The following is a 27,336-nucleotide window of genomic DNA, read 5'->3' as shown; positions in this document are numbered from 1 at the left end:
AGTATATTCAAGGCTGAGATAGACAGATTTTTAATCAGTAAGGGAATCAAGGGTTGTGGGGAAAGGGCAGGAAAGTGGAGTTCAGGATTATCAGATCAGCCATGATCTCATTGAATGGCGGAGCAGACTTGATAGCCGAATGGCTTACTTCTGCTCCTACGTCTTATGATCTTATGGTCAGTTAAGGTTAATTTCCCTCAACCTTTTCTTTAAATTTCCAATCATTTGGAGTATGATTGTTTCCATGTCAATAAAAAATAGTTTTCGAATTTGCTGCTAAGCTGTTTCCTCTAAATTTTCAGTTAGTGGGGGCTGTTTCCCACTTCGCAGCGGAGTCCCAGCTTTTCACACCACTTTTGGCTGACTGTTCCTGCTCAACTAGGAAGACTGTGCCATTTTGCGTACCTTGAATCACTTATGAATCCCTTATAGCGCTTTCCATCGCAAGTGCTATTTCTAATGCTTTCTTAAAATCAAGATCCACTTCAGCCAGCAATCTTCACTGAATAGCATCCTCTTGCATGCCACAGACCAAATGACCCCTCAGCATGTCATTCCAGGTTTCACCGAATTCACAATATTTCATTAATTGTTTTAATTTTGCCACGCAGGTGGCAATGGCCTCCCCCAGGTCTCTATTCCGTGAATTGAACCTGAACCTCTACATTGTGACTGGGAGCTTGGGTTGGAAATTTCGCTTAATGAAGTCTACTATTTCACTGAAGGTCTTCAAATCTTGGGTACTGGAGGCCACCTAGCTTCAAATTAAACTGTAGGTCTTGCTCACACGAATACTCAGGAGAATCGCCCTCTTTTCCACCCCCGTGATTTTGTTGGCTTGAGAGTAGAACACAAGATGTTCTATATATGGCTGGCTCAAAGGGACCAATTCTGCCAAATTGTGGCACCTTGGATGAGTATATCTTCCTGTCTTCTTAATTATCTTAGAGACTCACAATCGCTAGGTGAGGGACAGCACCCCGCGTACGGTTTAACCTCATCACCAGTTTGTTATAGAGATGATTTTCCAGGCAACTTTTTTTGAACATTAAACTTTATTTACAAGACAGCAGCAGCAACTACATGCGTGCATCAAACTCTATAACTAAAGAAGAATTCTCTCCTCGAGGTTCCCTGTGCTGCTAACTCATTGGTTTACACAGATCATGTGATCTTACAACATAGGATTGTAGTTTTAAGAATAATCCAATGTTTACCAAACTATAATTACTACAATGGCACATACCATCATCTTACAAAATGGAAAGCTGCCACCAAGTATGATCTATAGGGTGAACTATAGAACCATGTCGAACATTCATCAACAGCTCACCCTCCAGCTCACAAGCTTTACCACCTATCACCTGAGTGTTCACTTTCGACTTTCCTGTCTTTTTTTGTCTATTGGAATTGGCACTGTCGGCAAAATCTGTTTTTGTTTCCTCACAGTCAATGTTTGACTCATACTGTCAGATATTTTCTATATGCAAATGAAATGTGGGATCATCTGTGAAACAGGTAAAAATAAAACTGTGTTCCAGAAGTGGACATCTACTAAGATAAATACCATTTAGCAACAGGACACACAGGGAGTAATTTGAAAAGATCCACTCCATCCTTTAATAATCACAAACTCCTTGACAATGAATTTATATCACTCTATTAAAACCTGACACTTGTGTTCAAATGGGAAATAACAGAGATATCAGTAGATTCAGATTGCAGTTCACAATTTTCAACTTAGTTTTCCTATGTCAAGAGTGTTCGTGGTTTGTGTGTTTTGGAATATAATTTTTAGTTTAGGAATGTAACTTTTAGATTGGAGGTTAAAAGGTTAATGGGAGAGAAGTGGGAGCATTTCATTGAGAAACTGATAAGCAACCATGAGGTGGGTGTAATGCAAGCTTGAAATTAATTACACTTGAAGGTTGACTGGTGTTTGTCTTGCAAGGTCAGAGAGAAAAGGATGTAAACACTTGAATAGTGAGTCACCCATCTTTAAGCCTTAGGTATAGCTGGAGGGTATCCACTTACTTCAATAAATGACTTACATTATATGTAGAATTTTCAGTTGAAAAAAAGCCGAAAGAAGCTTTACAAACACGAGGGTTTATTTGTGGGTCAGAGAGTCTGCAGAAAGGGCAATCATATTCATTGGCACTTTAAATTATTGATATGGGTCTCAGAATCAAAGGGGAGTTTACAAGCAAATTGTAAACAGGGATGGTTGTAAAATTGATTTACTTCTGCAGATCACAGAGTAATTTTTCTGGGTGTTTGCTCCAAAGGCAGTTTAGTTGTGGTTTGGGATCTGGCAGTCTGCAGCTTCCTGAGAGACGATAGCCAAAGCTGATAGATGTCAGTTAGTCTGCCAGTTAAAATGAGACAATACTTAATCTCAGTTTGGATTTTGTGAGGGAAAAGCAGCTGTAATATTTACTGTAGCTTGCTGCTGGTGGAAGAAACCTACTGTGGTGGCAAAGAAAGCAATCAGCAGAATTAGTTGGGAAGCATTGAGAAGGCAACCAGAACAGGGGACTGAGGCATCCACAGTCAAGAGGTAATAAACACAAAATTTTACCATGGAGAATAGTTGGAACTGAGGAGAATTAAAATAAATTCCAGAGGACTGTGGCATACTTCTGGGTGGATCCGACAGAAGTAAAATCTCTACGATATCATAAAATATAATTATTGGGGGAAGTAAGTAAAAACGAGTGCATAACCTATAAACCATATTAACTTAATAGTCACCGATGCTGCCAGACCTGCTGAGTTTTTCCAGGTAATTCTGTTTTTGTTTTGGATTTCCAGCATCCGCAGTTTTTTGTTTTTTTTTGTTTTTAACTTAATAGTGCTTGTTTTGTTTAAGTCTTTAATATACAGTAAAGTTTGTTTTTGTTTAAAAATGTGAAATCTTTTGGCCTTGTTTTATTGGTTACAATGAGGTGTTTGGATTTCTTTTTAAGTGTTAACGGTCCCGGACAGGATCTAAACACCTAAGTACACATGGGCCAGAATATTCTCATAGATGTGAGGGAGCGGGCCCTGCACCCCAACGCATAAAATGACACGTGGTGATGTCGGGCGAGCGTCCTGACGTCACTGCGTGCCATCGCGATATTTAGGTGAGCGGGCGTGCGGTGTTCTCAGATGCGTGCCCACTATTAATTAATCAGGTACTTAAGGCCCTTGAGGCAGCAATTGACTGCAATTTTTCAGGGCCCTTGCGATCTTCAGGACATCGCATGGGCGCAATGGGCAGGCGGGTAGAAGACATTTGTATAAACCTCATCCACGGATGGAATTAGAGGGGTGAGTGGGGTCACAAATGGTATCTGTTAGATATTTAATTGTGACAGTTACTGCTACTTGCCCGTGTGAGCAGGAATACTTCAAAACTCATGTGAGCTGCTTGGACAGGAGTAACAGCCTTCAGGTCGGGACTCTACAGTAAAGATCATTTTCAGGGTCTGCAGCTTTCAGGGAGCCTCCCCTTAGCCTGGGAATGGGAGGTGATCTCTCCACTGGAAGCACCTCCTCTGAGGAGGAAGGGAAGGCCAGAAGGGGGAGGAGGCCAGGGGTGCACATTCAGACTCCAGAGGAGCCATCTTTGGGAGGAGAGGCACAGGCACAAGGGGCGCAGGGCCAACAGGAAGTCCAAGGCGGAAGGGGCCGCAGATGACACCACTATCCTGCTGCCAGGGTATACAGGCGGCGAAGCAGCTACCTCAATGTGCCTGAGGTGCAGTGCTGAAGGAGGCTCCATCTCTCAGGGGAGATAGTCACCTCCATTTGTCAGATGATAGGCCCTGAGATCTGCACCAATTGTGTCGGTGGGCACCACATGCCAGTGGTGCTAAAGGTCACAGCTGCCCTCAACCTCTATGTCCCCGGCTCTTTCCAGGGGTCGGTGGGTGATCTTTGCGGAGTCTCCCGGTCAGCTGTCCAAAATTGTGTCAAGCAGGTGAAAGACGCTCTGTTCAGGCGTGCATTGACTTTCATCCACTACCACTGGGATGAGACCAGCCAGACAGAGCGAGCCAGAGGCTTCGCAGTGATTCCTGGCTTCCCCCGCATCGAGGGTGCAATCGACTGCACACATGTGGCCATCATGGCGCCAGCAGGTGAGCCCAGTGCCTTCATCAATAGGGAGGGATTCCACTCCATGAACGTGCAGATAGTGTGTGATCACAAGATGCAGATTCTGCAAGTCTGTGCAAGGTACCCAGGCAGCTCCCATGACGCTTACATCCTCAGACATTCCCAGGTTCCGAGGCCCTTCAGTGCTATAGCCTGGCCTCAAAAGGTGGCTCATGACACCTCTCCACCATCCAAGAACAGAGGCTGAACAGCGGTACAATAGGAGCCACGCCTCCACAAGGGCTGTGGTGGAGAGAACCATCGGTCTTCTCAAGATGCGCTTCCGATGCCTGGACCGTTCAGGGGGCACACTCCAATACCCCCTAGATCATATGTCACTGATAGTGGTTGCTTGCTGTGCTCTCCACAATTTGGCGCTGGAAAGGGGCGACGCAGTGGACGAAGATGTAGACGCCGTTGCTCCAGATGCACATGATGAGTCCAGCAGTGAGTCCGAGGATGAGCATGCACAGGAGAATGCTGAGGGGGTAGACGCTGACCCGGGCATACTCCAGGGAGGCAGGGACACCCAGGAAGCTTTAATCCAATGAACCCTCAGCTAGCACACCACATATGGACCTTGAACGCAAGCCAGGGCTGCAGGCTCCATACTCGATGCCTGAGTGCTAAGTCTGACTGGATGGGAACATTAACTAAGACCCTTGTCAATAAAGCTCAATTTCAGACAACTGACTCATAATATCATGGGATCCTGTCCACCTGCAGAAGTAAGGAATCACCCTGAGCCATGCTTACACATCAAAATTTCATGAGATTATAAAATTAACTTCAGAAACCAAAATAAAAGGTGTTGCATATCACACCAAGTCTTAATGAACTAATATAGGCAACATAAAAGCACCAGTGAGAAACCCGTGGTGTGCCTAATGTGCCTTAAATTTACGTTACGGGTGTTACGTTTAGGTGCTGTCCCCTCGATGGCACTAGTATCTGGGACAGCCTGCTCACTGTGCTGTCCTGTTGGCCTCGATGACCTTGGCGGCTGTCCTCTGGCCTGTGGAGCCTTTGATGGCCCTGCCTGGGAGGGAGCGGCCAGTTCCACAGCTGACATCTCCCCAGCCTCCACAGCCTCATTGGATGCCATGGTCACTGGCAGAGGGGCGGAGGAGCTGCTGCCCTCATCCGGAGCACCCTGAGAGGAGCCCGCAGAGACGAGAGACAGCTGCTGCGTTGAGGCGAGGTCACTTTGGACCTCGTTGCTCACTGTAGATGGATGGATACTGAGCTGGGATCCTTGGTGCTCAAACCATCTCCCACACTGGCACTGATCAGCTGAGGCCAATGCCATTGTGAGGGCTTGCAGGTCCGAGCGCAACCCCAGGAGGCCCTGATTGTTCTCCTGGTGGAGCCTCTCCATGAGAGTCGCCACTCTCTCCGTTGAGGAAGAATGGCACTCGGCCATGAGGCTCATTGCATTGGTGATTCTCCGCATGGACTCCTCCAGCACGGGCACCATGCCACGCATTGCCTCATGTATCTCTGCCAGATCCTCCCGCATATCCTGCTGCACTTCCAGCATTTGCTGCCTCACGGATGACTCCAGAGGCACATCATCAGCCATCGACCAAGCATGTGCCTGGTCTCCAGTAGTCCTCCGACTGCCGGCGCCCTGGGCACTCTCTGTCTACGCCCACACCTCAAGCAAGTGTGAAGTGCCCTCACTGCTGTGCCCAGGACACTAGCTGAAGATCTAATTCTCACTGAGGTGCTAGTATCTGCGCTGGTGCCTGCCTGGCGGAGATGGTGTGACGCTGGTGAGCCGATGTGTTTTGGGCCCTCAGGTGTGAGAGGTGGCCCCTCTGCCTCCTCCTCCCGGCCCTGCTCTGGTGATGCTGAAAGGAAGAACAAGGACATTTGATTAGTTAAAGTGGAGACAATGTCAATTTGCATGCCTGTCCCCCGAATCATTATGTGCTCTCCTTCCATTATCAATGGTCAACCCATGTTGCAAATTTCAATCACTGAGCAGTCAGCAGTGATGGCTGCTGGGACACACATGGTGACCTCGGTGCTTGGCAAACATACCTCCCCATGGCACCCCGGCCTCACTGCCACCAGTGGACCTGGGCGCATGGCGCCTCTCCAATTCCATGGCCTGCTGTTCAAAAGGAGTCAAGTTGGCCAACTGGCTCTGGTCTCTGCCAGTCCGCATCTGCTCAGCGGAATCGTGTGCAGTCTTTTCCTGACAAGAAGAGAAGAGAGATTGATTAGTCCAGCCTGTATTTGGATTCTCATCGCATCCCTGCCAATCCAGCCAGAGTGGGACATTGCAGGGCTCTAGCTCTTCGTTACCCCGCATCTGCCACACCCACAGAAAGAAGCCAGGGCTGACCCCACCGCCCCCCCCCACCCTTACCCAAATGCTGCCTCCTTCACATTTGGCAGCACAAGGTATAACCTTGCAAAGCAAGGAGGCACAAGCACATGGAATGCAAAGGCCAGCAGGTGGATTGGTGCCCCGCCACCTGGAAGGTCCCTGCCCAGCATGTTAGCATCCTGACTCTGACATACTTCGCAGTTACAGCACTTTGCCTAGGTGCAGATCCTTGAGCTTCCCCCTGATTCTATACTCTGGGTGTCAGTGTCACACATGCTGCGGGTGCAGAACCCATCTCAGCACAACCCTCTCAGGGTCAACTAGGCATGGTCAATATCTGCTGGCCCACCTGGCGAGGGATACATACTGTGAAGGATTCAATGCTGTAACTGCACTCAGAGTTGCTTAAGATGGCAGGGGGTGGGGGGGGAGGGGTGGGTTGCTGCGCTTTCGGGGGAAAGGATGACAGCTGCATTAAGTAACCTGAGCCAACATGGTACTCACCCTTCCCGAGCGCAGGAGGTCATTGAATCTTTTTCGGCACTGGACCCATGTGCGTCACATCACATCATGGGAGCTCACACTCTCGGCCACCTCCTCCCACACACATTTTGTCAGATGGGGAGGCCTCCGCCTCCTGTCCCTCGGAAGCAGGACCTACCGCCATGCTGCGACCTCCTCCAGGAGGGCAGCTAGGCACTCATCCGAAAACCGAGGGGCACACTGCCCTGCTGGCCTACCCTTCGGCCTGGCCTGCCCCGCTGCCCTACCCTCTGGCTTGGCCTGCCCTGCTGCTCTACCCTCAGGCCTGGCCTGCTCCACTGGCCTACCCTTAGGACTTGCCTGCTCACCAGAAGCCCTCTGGTGAGCCTTTCTACCGGCCATTGTGAGCAGCCTTGCAAAGGCTGCCAGGGCTTCATTTAAACAGGCTGCCGGTTGCTATTGGACCCGGTGTCTGTGTACTCCCTCCGCCGCCCGCCCACTCCCGCTATCCTCGGGAGTCAAGAAATATGCTGGACGGGCCTTAATTGGCCCACCCGCGTAAAATGACGGCACGGACCCAATCGCAGGCAGCGATCGGGTCTGCGCCCGCTCCCGCTCGGCCTGGCCAACATGGGGAAAATTCTCCTTATGAAAATTGGGCCCAATAATTTTGTTCCAATTAATACAGGACTCTCAGGAAGGGGAACACAGGCTCAATTCTTTTGAAAGTTCACATGCAATTTATTAATGTCTATTAGCTAAAGGCATAAAGTATCTGATTTGGTTGACTTCCAACTGCTCATTAATCAGAAATATTCTCATCAGTGTGAAGTCATTTTCTGAGTGCTGTTTCAATTAACTTTGACACTTGACCAATATTTGTTTGAATATTTAAAAAAAGAACAAGACTGTACAGCTAAAATGTAGACACACTCGAGTACATAATATAATCTATGGCAATTTATTACTGCAGTCATGGTTTTACATTGCGTCTAAACTGTGGGCACTTCCTGACTCCTATAATTATGTGCCTTTGTTCCTGGCTGCCTTTGGGAATGAGATGACAGCCCCAATTTTAACCCTTTGCACCAGACAGATGGTTACAGCGTTCCCAAAGAGCTCTTGCCTGCCACCATTTTAACATTGCATTTTTCAAATGTAGCTGAGATGCCTTCGGTGGGTAGTTGGGGACATTGTAAATAAATTAATATTGTGGTCCTATCATGCAATTATGATCTGGACATAATTTTAATGAAGAATTGTTGCAATTATGATCTGGACATCATTTTAATGAAGAATTGTTGCAGTGCTGCCCAGTGCCATATTTGGATTCACTGTTGACGAGATCACTGGTGGATTGGGTGAGTGGGATAGGAAGGAAATTGGCGATTTTGCCCCTCGCAGGCACACTGGGTGGGTAAATTCGTGAGAGATGATGGGACAGTTGGGCTGCTGCTTGTAACTGAAGTATGACACGCGGTGGAGAGGGTAGCTGCGGACTTATTCAAGGAGGACAGTGTCAATAAGTTAAGGACGCAGAGAAGTAGTGATGGGTTAGAGTAGTGATCAAACGGAGCAAAGTACTGGAGAGGAAGAAATTAAAAATAGTATGTGAGTGACAGAGAAAGCAGATGATGAGAGAAAGCATAGCAAGGGGCTTAGAGTGAAAAGAAAGGGAGACAGAAGCAGTCGGCTCAGGTCAGAACAAGAAGAGTTTCCAACCTCCAGATTGCTCTGGAGTCGCTGGGAATGGCAGGTGAATCCCCAGGATGCTGCTGCAAAGAACTCAGGAGAAAAATCAAAGGTGCATGAAAGAAAATATTATTTCCTTTACACACTTGTGCTAATTAGTTATAAAAATGTTGGAGTTGAGAAAGAAAAGGCTGTTTGGCTGATAGTTAAGAGTCTGGTCACTTTCCAATGGGAAGGTGTTGCTCTGTGAGTGACCAATGGGGGAACATGGGAGTTGGGGAAGTTGGAGAGTAGAAGCTATGGGATGAGAACCTCTAGGATTACATCCAGCCAAAGTTGGCAACTCTAAGGATAGGTTAAAAGATACCCCCAAATTTAACATGACCCTGCCATAAGACACCAGGCAGGCAAAGACACCATTGAAATTCAAAAGTCTGAGCCAGACCCCAGCTGCATTTTAACTTGAGGCACCTTTGTTTGGTGCCCAATTCCTTTTCACCTGGAGCAGAAGGTACAAAGGTTCAGGTTAAATGAGGGCTGATGGAAAAGATGAGTAGAGTTTATTGTTTAAGCATTATATTGGTGGCCCAGAGGGTTCCACCCCACCCTTTCCTGATTGCAATCACCATTACCCCACTACCACCCCCCCACCCCCCCCACCCCAACACCACCACTTACCTGACTGACAATTGTCGTGCGTCCCAACTGCAGCTTCCTATGATACTTGCTTATTTCCCACCAACTGACCTGACATCATTAAAACTGAGTATGTGTGGGAGTGGGGGGTGGCCTGCTGGTGTGCAGACCCGCCGGCGTCCAATTGGCTGGCAGCTCTATGAGGCAGACATCCTCCTCGAGATGGGCAGAAGTCCCGCCTTATACTGATTAAACGGCCGTCGTCTGAAAAATTAAAGCAGGGCAAGTCGCTCAAGTGGAGGCGGGCTCACCCCTGAAATTTATACTGGGGCGCAGGGAGCCCACCCTCAATGAAAATTCTAGCCCTTTAATGAATTGTTATCTTCACCAATCTTTATTGGTTGCCTCTGAGCACTGTAACAGCTCATGGTTAATTGAAGGTAGTGTGCCTTTTGTTTTTTTCACAGCTGGTGGTGTATTGAGAAAACTTTATTGTATAATGTCCTCATTTGAATATGTGGTCCTTAGAGTACATGTTGATCTATCGCTGAATGCTAGAGCACTAATATTTGATTGACTGGAGTGGAAGTGGGTTAAATTTCATCCCTCTTAGTCTTCTGTGCAGGGGTGTGCTGGAGAAAGGTAAAAAATAAATTGGGAGAGGGAACATTGAAGGACAGACCCCCAGCTGGGTAAGTTTTGGTGTATCCTGATAGCTGGCTGCAGGACCTACTATGAATTCCCAACAACAGGCCATGAACTTGTTCTTTCTTGTGCAGAGCTGTTGGGCTAGAATATGAAGAAAGGAAATAAAATTACAGTAAAAATAAGAAATGTACCCAAAAAATAATCCCAGGAGAATAAGCAAGTGAATGAGCACTTGGCTATGTTGGTAGAAATAATACTGAAGCTGTACTGTGCTCTGGTCGGACCACACAGTAAGTACTATGTTGACTTCTGGTGATTGAGACACAAGGGGCTGGATTTTGGCTGAGGAGGTGGGATTCAGGAGGCAGGTTCGTATCCGGTTCGTGAACCTACCCCGAACAGGAGCAGACAAAACAGGGGGTTAATTGGTGAGGGGTTGGGTTTAGTGGCTGGGGAAGTGAGAATAGAGGCAAGACACAAGGGAAATAGGCCATGTGCTGGCCTGACTCGGCAGCCATTGCTGTGGCTACCATCTGTGCACGATTCAAAAAAAAATGAAAGCATCTGAATCTTCAAATTGGCCAGGGCAGATGGAGAGCTGGTTATCTTCCTGCTTTCTTCACCTGGCAGGAAAATCAAGATGACTTCCCTGCCCAGAGCACAGTTAATAAAGTTGTTGGGCTGTAAGTTACTATTGGACTGCAATCTGCAGATTTTAAAGAATGGTTCTGCTGACTGACAGCGAGTGTCTTAGCTGCTACCCAGAGGAGCAGGTTAAAATTGAAGAAATGCAGCTTGCCAGTGAATAAATCACTCAGTTGATTTTAACTACCCACCAGGCAAAAATTGCCCCTTCTTTTGGGAACACTGTTCTGAAAGCTCAGCACTAGTTCAGCTTTTTCATTGGAAATTTTATTCAAGTATTATTTTTTGAATCCACAGCTCATCAGCAATTTATGCTGCTTCTCCAGGGGTCCTACTGATTTCCAGCTAAAGTTGCAGCAGGAGATTAGTACAATCAGTGCAGTGTCGATGTGGGAAGTGGTCAGGAAAGTGCGTCTTTCAAATTTCCCAACGGTCCTACCTTGAGAATTACAACAATTCACATGAGTTGTTAACATTAAAAACAAAATCATAAGCATTGTTGCAGCTTCCTCATCATGCAAACATGTTTTGCATAAGATGGTAGCATTAGATATTTAAAAAATACATGGTCCATATGAATTAGCACATGTATAAAAACTGATATGCCCACAACGCTGAAGAAACAGGGAATTTATTTTGCCTCAAGTATCTGGCAGAGATGGTATGGGTGATTCCTGTCATTGTGTGATTGAAACCCCACTGGGATCCTTGATGAAAGATAAACCGGGGGAATGATTTGTGAAATCCTCATCAAGGAAAAAATTGGTCTTAAATTTAAGTACCTGAAATACATTTGCTATTCCTTTTCCCAAATTAGCTGTCAGGAACTCTTAAATTATTGATAAATGCTTGACCCCAAGCTTGTCCCTCTAAATGTTTTGAGAACTGAAGAATTTCTTTGGTCTTGTGGAAACTGTATGCACCATAATTAACATATTCTCAGTTCTGCATCAATATGCAATCTTACTTCTGATAGTCAGAACTGACAGTGTTTCCCTCCAATACAATATTTTTTCTTTATTTCATTCACCTTAGTGCTTTTCCCTTTCACTATCTTTGCTCCTTTGCAGAAAGCAGTGACTCTAACTGGGAAATAGTCTATGAGGTATCCTACCCAAGTTCCCATTAATCAACAACAAAATTTTGTATTTGGAGAGCACTGTTATCCCAAAGCACTTCACATAGAAATAAAAACAAAAATAATGATTGTCAATGGCCAGAGTTTTTCCCTCGTAGGGCGGACTCAGCGGGAGCGGGCGGGGGAAGGAAGGAAAGCGGGACATGCGCACGAAAGAGTGCTTCAATCTCCCTGAGGCATGGAGCTGCCTCAGGGAGATTGAAGCGCTTTTTAAAAAAAAAACAAAGACAGTAAAAATTTTAAAAATCATGGGTAGAATTTTCTGCCTGTTGGGTGGGTGGGCCCGACCCAATCTCCGGCGGGCGGGGAGCCGATCCCCGCCGGAGAAGCGGGCCCCACCCCCATTTTACGTTGGCGGGCCAATTAAGGCCCGCCTAGAGTGATGTCCGGCGGGAAGCGCTATGCGCTTCCTGTGCGGGCGGGGGGGGGATTCCCCAAAAGTGCGAGTGCGCTCTTTTGCGCTTGCGCACGAAAGAGTGCACATCTCCCTGAGGCTAAGTGCAGCCTCAGGGAGATCGCTGACACTTTTAAAAAGATTAAAAATAGAAATTTTTAAAAATCATTAACCTGTCCCCATCATGTGACAATGTCACATGAGATGGGACATGTTCATAAATTACAGTAAAACTTTATTAAACTGTTTAAGACCCTGCATGAAATCTCATCCCGCCGATGAATGAGGTTTCATGCTTCTTCTATTGCCCGCCGGGGCTCCTGGCCTGCCCGATTGGACGGGCAGGTCCTTTAATTGTTTAAATGATCCTGACAATGGCCTCAGTTGGCCATTGACAGGTCGGCGGGGGCACAGCTGATTTTGCTGTGCCCCCGCCTTCCTGAAAATTTAAAAGGGGCGGGATGACGTCGGGGGTTCCCTGCTCGCTGATGGTAAAATTCTGCCCCATATGTCACATGAGTTGGGACATGTTTTTAATCCAAAAATAAAGTTTTTAATTGATGTTTATTTGCTTTAGGAAACCTCATCCCACTTGTGGATGAGGCTTCCTAAAAAATGTAAAGGCCGCTTGGCCTTTTCGCCTGCCCGCCAACCATTAGGCTGGATGAGCAGCGTAAATTTCAAGTTAATTAGCTTGATAATGGCCTTAATAGGCCTTTCAATATCGGCGGGTGTGCAGCCGACTCAAGCGCACTCCCGCCAAATGAAATATTACATGAATGCACTATGACGTCGGGACATGTGCCCGATGTTATCGTGCGTCATATTATGCTCACGCGTGTCGGGCGCGCACCCGCATGCTAAACGTAAAATTCTGGCCATGAAAAGAAGCTTGACACCTTCTGTGCCTTTTCCACCTTTAAGTCTCTTAAGTTTTTTTGAAGACATAATATTTTTGCTGATGTGCATTGATGGTTCCTCTAATACTCCTGTACAAAGAAACACATGATTTCTTGTGAGTTTACTGCTTCATGAAGCATTGAGATCTACACATGGCCTTTAGCTTGCTACTCTTGGTCTTACTATGCAAATTGTGGTTATTACAACCTGTAACCGCTTCTGTCATTTGCAGCAATGCCTGAAAAGATTTTAATCATTCGGCTGCTGTCTCTCCAGCCCATGGTTTAAGCATTTCCGTTTCAGGCAAGTTGGTAACCCTGATTTTGAGAGTAACATTAGGTGTTGAACTGTCTTTTAGCACATGTATTGGACCTAAACTCTCTCCTTCCCCTGCCCTGTGGGTCAAGACTGAATGTTGTTTGCAGACAATTTGACTATGGGATGTCCCACTACTTATCCCAATTTTTCTCAACCCAATATTTCAGATGCATGTTTCCAGCAGTGAATGGGCTAGACATCCTAGCTGTTTATCACCTTCATGGGTGTTGATGGCCAAGCTCAGTGCAGTCCAAGAGTCCTGACCTTTTGTCCGCCCATATGGGTTATTTATCCACTGAGATATTAAATGAGCAACAAACAATAATATCATGCCTTTAACGTAGTAAATGTCTGAAAGTGTTTCACAGGTGCAGATTAGACCTGAGCAGGAATTGATGATTCGGGTGAAATGATAAGAGGCCTCATGCAAGAGAAAGGTTTTAAGGAAGCTTTTGAAGAAGAGCAGAGATGCAGCAAGGTGACGGGGTTAAAGAAATAATTTCAGTTGCGGTGTGAGTTGGTTGTAGATTGTCCTAGTGATGGTGAACTGGCTTTGGGGGAGTAAGCAGTGGGCTACATTAGGAAGAGAGAAAATTTCAAGTGAGGTATAAGGCTGAAGGAATTTGCAGAGATAATATGAGGCTCAGAAACTAGGACAGGTCTTCATTAGGCCAGAGATGCACATGCTGTTTTGTAGCATCATGAATGTATATGTGATGTGTGTAACATTATTCAACAGTTGTGTGATAATGTCACAAATATTTCTTTTCTTTTATTTCTTTTTAATGCAATGAAAATTCAAATCAGCTGTCTTTTAGGTGACTTGTATTGATCTCTGATTCCCCAGTGCCTCAAATTTAAAATTCTCATTCTTGGGCTTAAATGCTCTCAGCCTCTCTATCTCTGTAACCACATTCAACACTACATGATCTTCACTTCTCTGACTCAGGCCTGGCCATTTACGTGGCACCCCTCCCTTTGATCCAGAATTGGTAGTCATGCTGCAGCCTCTGAACTTATGTTCTGGAATTTCCTTTCTAAACCCTTCTGCTTCTCCTTTCCTCATTTAAAACCCACTGAAAAAGCCAGCTCCTTGACTTGAGGTCACCCTCCCAATACCACATTTTTTTGGTTCTTAGCCTTGGTTTTTGGTTTATGCCTCTGTGTCTTGAGATATTTCTCTAAATTGACTAAATAAATGCAATTTGTTGCTGTGGTTGTAAATAGTAATTTAACTTCTTTCATTGCCTAGGAACAGTGGGTTTGGTCATAAAAATCTTTTCAGGGATATTTTTTGACTTTACAATTTTTTCTGAGCTGTCAAATTTCTGTGCACCTATCTTTGATGCTGTTGCTCAGCATTTCTGAGTTTTGCAGATCATTAATTTGGAGAAGGAAAGGACCTTGAGCAAAACCTACATTTTGGATCCCTAAGATCCCTTGCTATATGGTTGTATGCAACAAGGAGAAATAACTTGCTATCATTCCCTGAATGCTTACTGGTCTACAGTTTAACTTGGAATGTTCTAACAAATTATGTCCCTCAACTATCTGATGGTTAATACAAATTTTACTTGTCTTATAATAAAAATACAATTGTTCCCATGAACTGAACTACTTGGCACAGCGATGACAATGGGTAAACCAGAATTTTAAGGGAAATCTTGCAAAATCACAATTGCAGATTATACAATGCCTGGAACACATAGATAGGAAGGGCTGTGGGTAAGATAACCATGAACAATTTCCATTTTCAGAACTGTTTAAAATGTTTATTTCCAGTAATAGAATTGCAGGTACGGATAAAGAATCTACAAATATTTTAGGCCTGTGAGGGAGAAAAATCACACTGAAGTAAAAATCTGAGAAATCAAGAAAGAGAAAAGCGGCTTAAAATCACCACACATAAGTGCCTGGAGACTGAAAAATATGATTTGTGTTGCCAATCATTTTATAAGGTACAATTAGTGATGAACAGATACATGATACAATGTCCATATTATTGGAGAAAACATAAAACAGTGCAACTAAAGCATAATTTCTTCTGAAACCTGTGGGCCTGATGGGGAAAAAAAATAAAGACAATTATGTTACAAAAATATATAGGTCTGGCAAATGCTGCCCAATGGAAATAAATGCTGAAAATGCTGTTTGAGAGCATAGATACTGTGACATTTGATCAGACTGCAAATTGTAGTGTCGCTCCTTGCAAACAGATTTCTAACTTTTTTTTATCTATCAGGCATCACTTGTCAGTTCAGAGGTTTTTCTGTAGTTTGGCTCTTGGAATCACCATGTTTTTGGTACTGAGGATTTATTGGCCTAGATACAGCAAGCACTCGAACAATCCTACACTTTAAAATAACTTTTTTTTAAAACTCCTTCAGGTATTCTTGACCCATATTATAAAGTAATCTTTTGGGGAGAATGGTAAATAATATTATGCACTGTTACACTGTAGCATTTTCCATGATTAGAATTTGAAAAAGAGTTACATTTAAATGTTTGATTTTTGAAGCCAGTGTATATATACTTTTTTTTTAACAAAAGCATCGAGATGAAGTGATTAAAATAGGAATAGTGACATTAAAGTTGTTTATGCTAATTCCAAAAACAATAAGCAATTCATTAGCTTGTCTTGATAATTAGTAAACATCTCACACCATTGTGCTGGGAAGACCTTGGTCCCAGATGATTAATAGAGGTTATCTGACATAGACACTCCCTTCTGGTCGAGGATGCATGAGATAGGATGGAAACAGAAACACACGCTGACTGTAAGGTTTTCTTATTCTGAAAGCTGCAAGGGTAAGCATCTACTCAGACTCAGAAAGTAAGCATACAGGAGAAGAGTGAGTAAGTTTGGGTATTGAAGTCAAGCTTAGGTAACTGATATGGGGAAGCATAGTATGCTCATTATTTCATATTAATACAGAAAGGCAAGTTATATTGATTGAAATAAATGAGTCCCATCATAGTTGTTGTTCTATGTGTTCAATTACAGACTGAGAAATGAAATAAACTAATGTTTTATCATACTTAGAAGTTGGAGAATCACACAATGGCCAATGTGAAAGACTTGGGGGGTGGAGAGTGGCGTTACAATTTTAACTCTATTTGCCTGGTGATAATGGTACACTAGCACTCTGAAAATCATGGGAATTCAGTTACTGCCCCATTCCCATCCATCATCATTTTGAGTCTCTGATTGCACTGCCTGGACAGTTTCTGTTACAAATAGGAGCTCATTGACAACATGATGTACAGTGTCCAATGATGTAAATGGGACCCTGATATGATTTGGGGGTAGAAGTGGGTGGAGAGGGTGCTATGTCTGCTCTACCCATTGGTATTTGACACTGAGTGGCTGAACAACAACCCTTAAAGGAACCCCTACAGGCTGCTTCTGAAAAGGCAGGTTTTATTTTTTTATGGTCCAGGAGAGACATGAATGCTCCTCCAGGCTCCATACAAATAATGTTCCAAGCCATCTAACCACCAATGTCCCCCACCCACCCACAGCTACCCCACAGGTCCCCCTGTACCCCTCCCCCACCATCAACATCTCACATCATTGTGCTGGGAAGTCAATGTCAATGAGTGCCTCTGTCTCCCAGAAGAAAGGTCAGAATTTTCTGTGGGCTTCAGGTTCAAACAGGGGCCAAAAGACCACACTGTGTGAGACACAGTTATTCACTGTGATTTCCCCCAGTTACTGGATAGAGAGCAGGCTTAAGGTCCAATTAAGGATGGCAGGCGGGCTCTCAAAGCTTGAGGGCTGATGCAAGTCCTGAAAGCAGTAGCAGAATTCCATGGCAGGTAAGTGAGAAAGGGAAAGAGAGAGTTCCAAAAATGGAGGCATTTTTCAAGTTTAAAATAAAAAATTGCCTTTGCCACCACTTCCACTCGCATCAGCTGTCACTTTCTTGCAATTGTGCCTTTTCTATCTTGAACCATGATTGATCTCCGTGCATGATGATGTAATCTCCATGTGTGATTACCATCCTGTAGGTGATGTTGTTATCCCTGCAAGTTGCAGCAATGTTTGTTTTCAGTGGCCTCTGGCAGTGGCCACCCTAACAGAGCATTTGTCTCTGTTCACCCACCTCCTCCTCATATCTTATTATCCATTGTTTTATTTCAAAAAGCCAGTTGGTGAAAGATAATACTGGAACCAGTCTTTAATTAGTCTAGCATTTATTTACAAAGTGAAACACTATGAACATATAACTCCTAACTCAGCCACACGCCAATTTCATTAAGTGTCTCTCTTTCTATGTGTTCAAATGAAACCCCAATTAATAAGCACATAAGAACATAAGGGATAGGAGAAAGCCATTCGGCCCCTTGAGTCAATAAGATCATGGCTGATCTAATGTGGCCTTAACTCCATCCTCCTGCTTGTCCCCTAGAATCCTTGACTTCCTTTCAATCAAAATCTGTCTAAATCAGCCTTGACCACATTACATGACGTAGCCTCCGATGCTCACTGGGGGAGAAAATTCAAAACAATAACGGACCTCAGAGAGAAGAAATTCCCCCTTAAATGGGTGACCCCTTACTTTGAAACTGTGCCCTCTAGTTCTAGATTCCCCCATGAGGGGAAACATCCTCTCAGTATCTACCCTGTCAAAGCCCCTCAGCATCTTATATGTTTCAGTGAGATCACCTCTCATTATTCTAAACTCCTATGAGTAGAGCCTCAACCTGCTTAATCTTTCCTCATAAGACAACCCCTTCATCCCAGGAAGCAGCCTAACGAACATTCTTTGAACTATATCCCAATGTAAGTGCATGCTGCCTTAGGTAAGTGACCAAAACTGCACACAGTATTCCAGGTGTGGGTCTCGCTAATGTGCTGTATAGTTCTAGCAAGACTTCCCGAGATCCTCGTGCATATAATTAAACACAATTAATGTATACTTAACATCCATGACTACAGAATTGCAGGTCTGTCCATAGTTAAATGAAGACAAATAAATAAAAAAATGTGCTGCTTCTTTGAACACCCTTGCTTTATCTACACAAAACAATCATTACAATGATTGGTTGAGACCGGCTCCTGTCAAGTTACACACAATCATACAGTTACAGACTGACACTATAACAGTCATTTGCCAACATGTGCAGTTAAAATGTTTGCACTGTGAGGACTGTAGCTCTATTAAAAAAGAAACACAAGGCTATTTTTGAACAGCTTGTAATCCTCACAATTTTTATGATTAGGGGCCTTGTGGCATTGCCCCAGGGTTACATGTGGTGGAGGCAGAAGGTAAATGGTGTCACATCCTAAAGCTACACAGACAGAATTGTGAAAAGACCCATGTTCAATCTGATAAAAGCTGACAGACACCATTTCAAGCCAAAATCTTCCTCAGCATTCAAACGTGAAAGCAGTCTGTGGGTAACTGCAAAACATATGCAACTTCTGAAAACTATAATTAGAATTAAATTTTTGAACAGTACAAATTTATGTCATGCAAATAAAAAATTAAACATTTGTTATATCTCTTCTCTCTGTCTTTTTTCTAGGGAGAGAGAAATGGTTTTAATGAGTGTTGGTAGCATGTTTCTAAGGAGTTCCTTTCTATGTTCAGTATCTGTGCATTGCTTTAGGATAGTTTTGTAGAGGGGTTAATTTAGACTTTGTGCAACAGTGTAAAGCAAATGATAGAGAGCTGGCAGCTCGTTTTACATTTCTCCCGATTTTGTTATTCTTGACTTCAATGAAAATAAAAATCCAGGCTGATGTAAATGGGCTGCCAACTTGCTATCACTCATATTACTTTACTGCCCAGTCAAGATCTGCACCCTTGAGTATTATGTCAACTTGAGTATCAAAGTTATAACACATTTTTGTTTCTTCTTTTGATGCAGTTTTCTTTTTAATCTCCTGAAGATCTTGGTCTTGCTGTGGGACATGTTTACAAGCATGAACCACCCTCTAGTTTTTCATCCTTGGGCAGTTATCATCTGTAGACAATTTCTTCATTGTGGTCATTGGTTAATTAACAGGATTGGGAACATTTGTTATTTTCTCCATTTGCTACTTCAGCATCATTTATTGCCTAACTGTTGCACTGGCTGAGGTTAGTTAACTCAGCACAGATTGCTAATCAAACTTGCAGTCCTCCTGATCTTTATGGTTTATTTATTTATCCTTGCATGGGGTGTGGGCATCGCTGGAAATGTCAGCATTTGTTGCCCATCCCCAATTACCCTTGAACTGAGAGGCTTGCTAGGCCATTTAAGAGTTAACCACTTTGCTGTGGGCCTGGAATCATATATGGGCCAGTCCACCAGGCCAGATCAGACCAGGTAGGGTAAGGACAGCAGATTTCCTTCCTAAACGGCACTAGTGAACCAGATGGGTTTTTACAACAATCAGTGGTAGTTTCTTGGTCACCATTACTGAGACTATCTTTCAATTCCAGGTTTATTTTTTAGTTAATTGAATTTAAATTCCATCAGCTGCCGTCGTGGGATTTGAACCCATGTGCCCCAGAGAATTAGCCTGGTTCTCTGGATTACTAGTCCAGTGACATTACCACGACAACTCCATTTCCCCCATTTTGTATCAAACATTTAATCACTGAGCGACTAGAGATATGCTTGTCATTCTTAAAATTCTTCAGATAAAAAGCACATTTAAAAATGGTCATATTTTAGATTGCTATAGCACTGAGCATGCGGCAGAAGAGTCAAAAGAAAGTGAAAAAGCATTGAGTCAAGATGCTTTGGTCATCATCACTGTGGGGCAGGTTTGATAGACCAGCTGGTCTTTTCCTGTCTCTCATTTTTGTACGTTCCTCTGTAGTATTGCAGTGCTGCTAAGCTAAGCATCTGTAATTCTCAAACACCAACCAGCAAAAGTTGTGCTGCCTAATTGAAAAAGGATCTTTTTGCATTCTTCACACAACTTTGCCATCACATTACCAGTTCGAGGATATGTCCCCATGAAACATTCTGTTCGGTATCAGGGCTATTTATTATGATGATAGCTTTCACTATTAGATCATTCAGAAGAGCTTATGGGTCCTTGAGATTCAGTAAAGTCTTGCTTCTTGTTCCAATCTTTTCACGGTCCTGAGCCTGGAGGCCAGAGTGCCGATTCACCTTTTATTATTGCATTAGAATGAGAGGATTCAATCAAGATAAAGGGCGGTGACATTGAAAGAGGAGTACATGGACCAGAGGAGAAGAATACAGAAATAAGATGAAAATAGGGGCTGGAATCTTCCATCCTGGAGTCTAAGTTCAATGGCAGGCACAGAAGTGGGAGTGATTTCCACTGGAGGGGAGGGATGAAGGCAGCGGGATGGCTGACCATGCACAATCTTGTGTCATCCAGCTCATTAAATATGCATCCACACGGAACTTGCTGATTATCGTGGCAGGGGCAGACAGGAAGTTGCCGTCCCCACCATTACCTTGTAGGGTCGAAGGTCCAAGCAGTATATTTAGATGGCACCCAGACAGCCTGCACTATCCCTTCCACCTTTGCCCGATTACTGCTCCATCCTTCCCCATTAGCCCTTCCTGCCTTCCTTGGTCATCCTCCACGCAACTTGCACTGCCACCACCCAGTCTCAAACATAGGCTGGTACTTACTGATGCTCCTGAAAGAGGATAATGTAGAGGCAACTCACCATTAATCATGGAAGAAGTCTACATCACCAGGTGCATGCCACTTACTGGCAGTCATAAAAGTGAACGTCCTAATTTCTCGCTGGCGGGTAATTTAATTTGGCCGGTGAACTTAATTCCAGCAAGGGGGCCTTTTAATAAACGTGCATGACCATGACCATGACCTGCAAAAGGGCTTCAAAGTTCGTTGGGAAGCTCAACTCGCTTTTTAACCTGCTTTTAAAGTCCTGAGAACTTAACTATTAAATTTCATTCTGCTGCCAAGAAACTGATTTTTGGCCTCATGCCAAATTAAGTTTCTTTGCCCACCAAGCTTCCCGTTGCTGCCAGGACTGGAAGATCCCGTCTAGGGAGTTGAATCAATTGATTAGAAGTAAAAAAATTGGAGGAGCTGGTGAACAGTGCAGAAGTCAAAATAAGACAAAAGATGATGGATAGCAAAATAGAAGAATGGTGCACAAAAGAAATGAAATTGAAATAGAGCTTAAGTCATGACAGGAAATGTGAGAAGAAATGCAGCAAGTACAGGACCAGACAAGACTGCCATCTATGACTTACCCCAAAACAAAACCTTGCACTCGCCCTTCAAATATCTATCAAAGTCATCAATCTCAATTATGTCTCTAGACAGTAAACTCTGTCATAAAGAAGTTAAATCTCAAATACCTCTGCTTTATTCCTCTTCCAGGCTGGAAACCTGTGTCTCTTGCTTCCAGATTTTGTTGTAGTTCTGAATATTTTAGGTTACAGTTTATCACTATAAACGTCTTTATACTTGAACATTTCCTCTGAGCCTTTGCTTCTCCAGAGTAAAATAATTCAGATTCTTCAACCCTCTCTTCTAGCTCTGATGTTTTAAAACTGCGTGCCATTGCCTCCAGTGCCTAATATTCTCACTGAAGCTGAATTGGGCACAGTATCAAAAACATGGTCATCATAGTGTCTTTTGTAGATTCACCAACGCCTTCTGGAATTTATGTTCTGTCTATACTTCTCAAGAGCCAGTTAAGTTTCTTCACTGCTTCGGCACAGCATGCTGTTGGTCTCAGTGAGCTTTCTACCAAGAGTCCCAGATCCCTCTCCTACACAGAATGAGAAACAAAGAGTAGGTGGTTGTAAGTGGGAGTCTCAAAGTAAGGCCTTATTCAATGTGTCTTGCTGTTATTTCTGCTTTTTATGCGACTTGATGTATTTAGTAATGACACATAGCAAATGGTATCAGCTCTAATGGCTCAAATAGGATAAAGGTGTTGAAGTATGTATGTTGTTATCATGTTAGCCTTGTCTGAAATGAAACTTCATAATGCTGTACCTGTAAAACACTGTAGAACCTTCTGCCCTTACCTCAGCAGTAGATTCATCCACCAGTGTTTTGCAGATTTGTGTCCCAAAATCGTAATTAAGACACTGTCGTCTGTTGTTTTGCAATCAATGCCAGCTTTTTCTAGGAATCATTAACACAGTAAGACTAATTTTACAAGTTAAAATTAATAAATAGAAAATCATAGGGAAAACATATTCAAGTTCTTGAGATGTGGTCCCAGCAGGAAGAGCACTTGGCAGGAACTCAAACTATGTAGTTAAATTACTCCATATACTTAGATACAGGAACAAATTAAAGACTGTGTAGCCTCCACCCTTCATGGTACACATTAAATAAACAGGATAAGGCACCAATCACATTTGTGTACAACATTACTACTTTCCTTCTGGATGCTTAGAATAGACTTATATTTTAATTGTATACTGGGGCTTAGCACCATGCACAACCAAAGCTGTCATGATTTAAGTTTGCTACAGGAGGTCTAATGACTCCCTTAAAAGCAATACACCATTTTTCTAATGTTAAAGGGCTTTTCTTGCGCAATGCTTGATCGTACTGACTTACTTTTACTTGGGGGGAAAAAAACTCCATGTGCAGCCAACATATTGAGATACAGAGCGGAATCATCCCAGATTTACACTAAGTGCGGTAGCGGGCTGACAAAACTACGTATCGTCCCAAACCCACCACATAATTTATGCACTGCCGGGAAACACGGCGTTTCCATGTGCTTCTCATCTCAGTGCTTCCAGACCACCACTGCTGCATGGAAAACATGGCCGTGAAACTGAAGAAGACTGCAGCACTCAGGTTCAATGATGCATCCCTTGAGTGCCTTTTGGATGCCGTGGAGGCCCGCCGGGATGTCCTCTATCCCCACTCTGGCCGAAGGATGGGCAGTAACAGCATTTGCCCAGCTTGGGGCTCAGTGGCAGCAGTGGTCAGCGCCAATGCCCTTCAAAAGAGGACAGCCATCCAGTGCTGCAAGAGGATGAATGATCTCCTCCATTCTGCCAGGGTAAGTCACTCTACTCATCACTCTCAACTCACACACTCACAAACCCATCACACATCCATAGAGCCCCCACTCACTGCCGGTTCAAGGGACATCACCATTCACTCTCTCACACTCGGCGTCATTATCCTCATCCCGTCTATGGGACCACTCGCCATCCTCACAGGCCATGTATGCTTATCATCTGGCCTGGCAGACTTGAAAGGGTGGTGGAAGCAGATTCAGTAGTAACGTTCAAAAGGAAATTGAATACATACTCGAAGAAGAAAAAAATTGCTGGGCTACAGGGAAAGACCAGGAATCTGGGGGGATAAAATTACCCCAATGATATCTGACCCTCTCGTTGCACTCTGCATCAGTATTTGGACAATTCAGTTGCCAATCAAACCTGGTACTGCCATCCAGGTGTGGTCCCTGGCTGTTACCTCCCACTGGGCTCAAATAAATGAGAATATTCCAGTGTTATATATGTGAATTTTATTATAATGTATTATAAATATTATAATGTATTATATTATGTATTATAAAAGTATTAATGAAACCCACTATCTCAAAATGATTTTATTATATGAGAAACATATGTCGAGGAACACCAACAACTTGCATTTATATACTGTCTTTAACATAATAAAACAGTTTGAAGGTGTTTCAAAGGAGCATTATCAGACAAAATTTGATACTGACATATTAGGATAGATAACCATATGCTTGGTCAAAGAGGTAAGTTTCAAGGGTGTCTTAAAAGAGGAGATGGAGGGAAAGAGGAGGAGAAGGTGGGGACTTTTAAAACTTAGGGCCAAGGTGGATGAACGCACAGCCACCAGTGGTGGAGCAATGAAAATCAGAGATGTGCAAAGAACCAGAACTGAAGGAATACAGAAATCTTAAAGAATTATAGGACTGGAGAAAGTTACAGAGGAATAGACGGGCAAGGCCATGGAGGGACTGAAGACCGGATGTCCCCAACTTTAATCGCTGCACCTTTGGTGGGCATGCCTTCAGCTGCTGAGGCCTTGTACTCTGGAATTCTCTTCCTAACCCTCTCTGAGACTTATCATGATGATGTGACTTGTGTATGAGTGATACCGATTGGTAATTTCATCAACTGATCAAACATATTGAGCTGTATAAGAAGTATTTTTAAAATACCAGCAAAGACACTGACTTAAAGATGCTGCAACAAGTCTCTCGATGTCTAGTATTGCAAGTTGACGGGCTTCCAGAAAGTTCCAATGTGAATTACAATTGAGACATGCCACAACACCCCCATGGAATTTCTCTCCTGCTGATGTCAAGAGCTACTTCAAAAGGGTTTACTGAAAATTGTAGTGGACCTCACATTTGCACATATTTAAGGCTACCACTCATGCAGAGACAGAAGGTCTACCAGGACAATAGCTACGTGGAAAAGTGTTTTTCCTACAACAAAAACAAAAATAGCTGGAAAAACTCAGCAGGTCAAACAGCATCTGCAGAGAGGGGTACAGTTAATGTTTCGAGTCCGTATGACTCTTCATCAGAGTTTTTCCAGCTATTTTTGTTTTTGTTTTCAGCATCCGCTGTATTTTGCTTTTATCTAAGTGTTTTTCCTATCTCATCAAGATGAATCATTCAGAAGCTAATAGCTGGGATATGACAGGCCATGAAACAAAAGCCACAGTCGGTTCAGATATCAGCTAAACAAATACCCTCTGAAATCATTATAAGAGAGAGGCCATGTGACTGAAGTAATCATTTTTGAAATCTCTTATATTCAGCATACAAGCTGATGAAGAGTAATCTGTAAAAACCTGCCAGTGGGGCAGTAATATTCTCCCCCTTCCTATCTCCCTCAAGTCAAGGCCCCATCTCTTAAAGTTATTTTGGTGGGAGCTAAGAATGGGTAGCTCAAAGACCTGTTTGAAACAAATAGATGTATCATTAGTCCATGCAAATCGGAGCCCCGTGATACCAAAAGGAACCCAATGGTTGTCCTTTAAGTGTAAGCTGCCGGTCATTCAATAAAGCTTTAAAAAGATTTTACATTGTTCCTGTGGTGTCAAGAAGAGTACCATGACCCTCTGTGGGATCACTAAAAATGTAAATTAAGTAAGGAATCCTGGTTATTAATAGAACATTATAGCCTTTTGTTAATCCAAAAGCCACAGAAGTGGACCACCCACTCACCTTTACAATTATACTTGTTCTTTAACAGTGGGGAAAACATTATACATTCTTGTCTTAAAAATGTTTTATGCCAAATGTAGAATAATAGCCTGTCATGTAATGCTACTGGATATTAATATAGTCAGGAATCACACAAGAATTCTTGTCACTATTCACAATTAGTTAATTGTTGGTGTGAATTAGTAAAGGTGGAAATGTCTATTGTATGCTAAGAAAGACATGGCATTGCTGATAGAATATATGTTGTGGTGGTGCTGTTTGGGCCATTAAGGGAGGTCAAGTAATGAACTCTTTTTAATTTCCTAATGAAACACATTCATTATGGATATTATTACCGCCACACAGAAATTACCAGCAAAACTAAAAAGCAGTTGCCTCTAATGGATGAGCTCATTGATGTAAATGCTGAGGAAAGTTTTACTATTGTTGCTATGGGTAGAGACATCAAAAATGCATTCCAAAGAGCATGTTTATGTCACTAACTGTAACCACCCAAACACTTGTCTTCCCATTAACTGCTTTTATGTTGGGCTAGATGTTGTGAGTGGCATTCGTTGCAGATGTTTGGATTTCACGCAATTAACGACAAAGCCAAAATAAAGTATGCCAGATTTGCTAGGAATGGTGGTCAGAAAGGCCCATTTTTTGTTGGTTTCTTAACTACCAGTCTCAGCAAATCACACCATTTACTTTGGTAGTGCCGCCAGCTGTCCATGACTGGCACATCAGGGGCTACCAGCAGTAACACGGAAACGTAATATGAGCTGCTAATTACAGCAAACTTGAAGCATTTTAGACTCATTTTCTGAACTCCAAAATTAGATTATGGCATTGAAATTACTTGCTGTTATCTGCTTCCATTTTACTGCAATAATTTGTAATTACCCATCTCCATATTCTGTGGTATGGGGTTTTGCTCTGGTTTTGTCATGACATTGGCTGTCCGTCTTTGACACATGATGACATTCACACAAGGGGATTAATAACTGTGACTCCATTACTGCAGGCTTATCAAGAAGTAAATCTATAGCTGATTACCAGGAAATTCAATGTCCAATGTATATTATAATACAATGATTTCTCATCAAGGAAAAATATATTAATAACTGCAATGGAATTTTTTTCATTAATCATTTCAAATCACATGCTATAATTACTTTATCTAAGCAATAAAAGTCAGCATTTAAAGAAATTGCCGTGTCAATCAGTTACTGTGAGAATTAATTTGAAAGTTTGCAGTGGATTCTTCTATTTAATTTTATTCTGCAATGAGCCAACTGCTCCCATCCAGAACTATGAATGATGCTAGCTGTATCGAAGAGTTGCAGTAACAGAGGTCAGTTGGTCATTGCAGGTCAAAAAGTCTTTGCCATGGTGATCCACTGATAGAGCGTTTCATTATTTAGAAACTTGGGATCCAAAATCCATATTTAACTGGAGCAAAAAGCTGGTGTCAATATAAAGTGCTAATGGATAATTTTGTAAGACATTAGAATGAGGAAGAGATGTCCAAGAAGGCAGTGTCAGATCTTACTAGCTCTCACCCCTTCAACACATATACCAGCACATTGGAGGATGTAGCGCGCATGTAGGGTCAGTGGCACAGGGTGAAAGGCACCACATCAGAGTGCAGGAGGAGGTGTCAGAGTCAGAGACCACTGTGCACAGTCCCCGTCAGAGGAGGAAGGAAAATCAGGATGATGCTCCAGTGGGCATGGATGTGGGATCTCGAGAGTCATGTTTTGGGACACAGTATTTGGATCATCAGCAGTAGATGTGTGGACAACTAGCAGAGTTCCCCGAGGCAATGTGAGCTCACACAATGTGAATGGAGGAGTCCATTGCGGTG

The sequence above is a fragment of the Cetorhinus maximus genome, chromosome 16 (assembly GCF_964194155.1).
Source record: "Cetorhinus maximus chromosome 16, sCetMax3.hap1.1, whole genome shotgun sequence".
Classification (NCBI taxonomy): domain Eukaryota; kingdom Metazoa; phylum Chordata; class Chondrichthyes; order Lamniformes; family Cetorhinidae; genus Cetorhinus; species Cetorhinus maximus.
The sequence above is the reverse complement of the archived record's forward strand: the minus strand, read 5'-3'. Positions refer to the sequence as shown.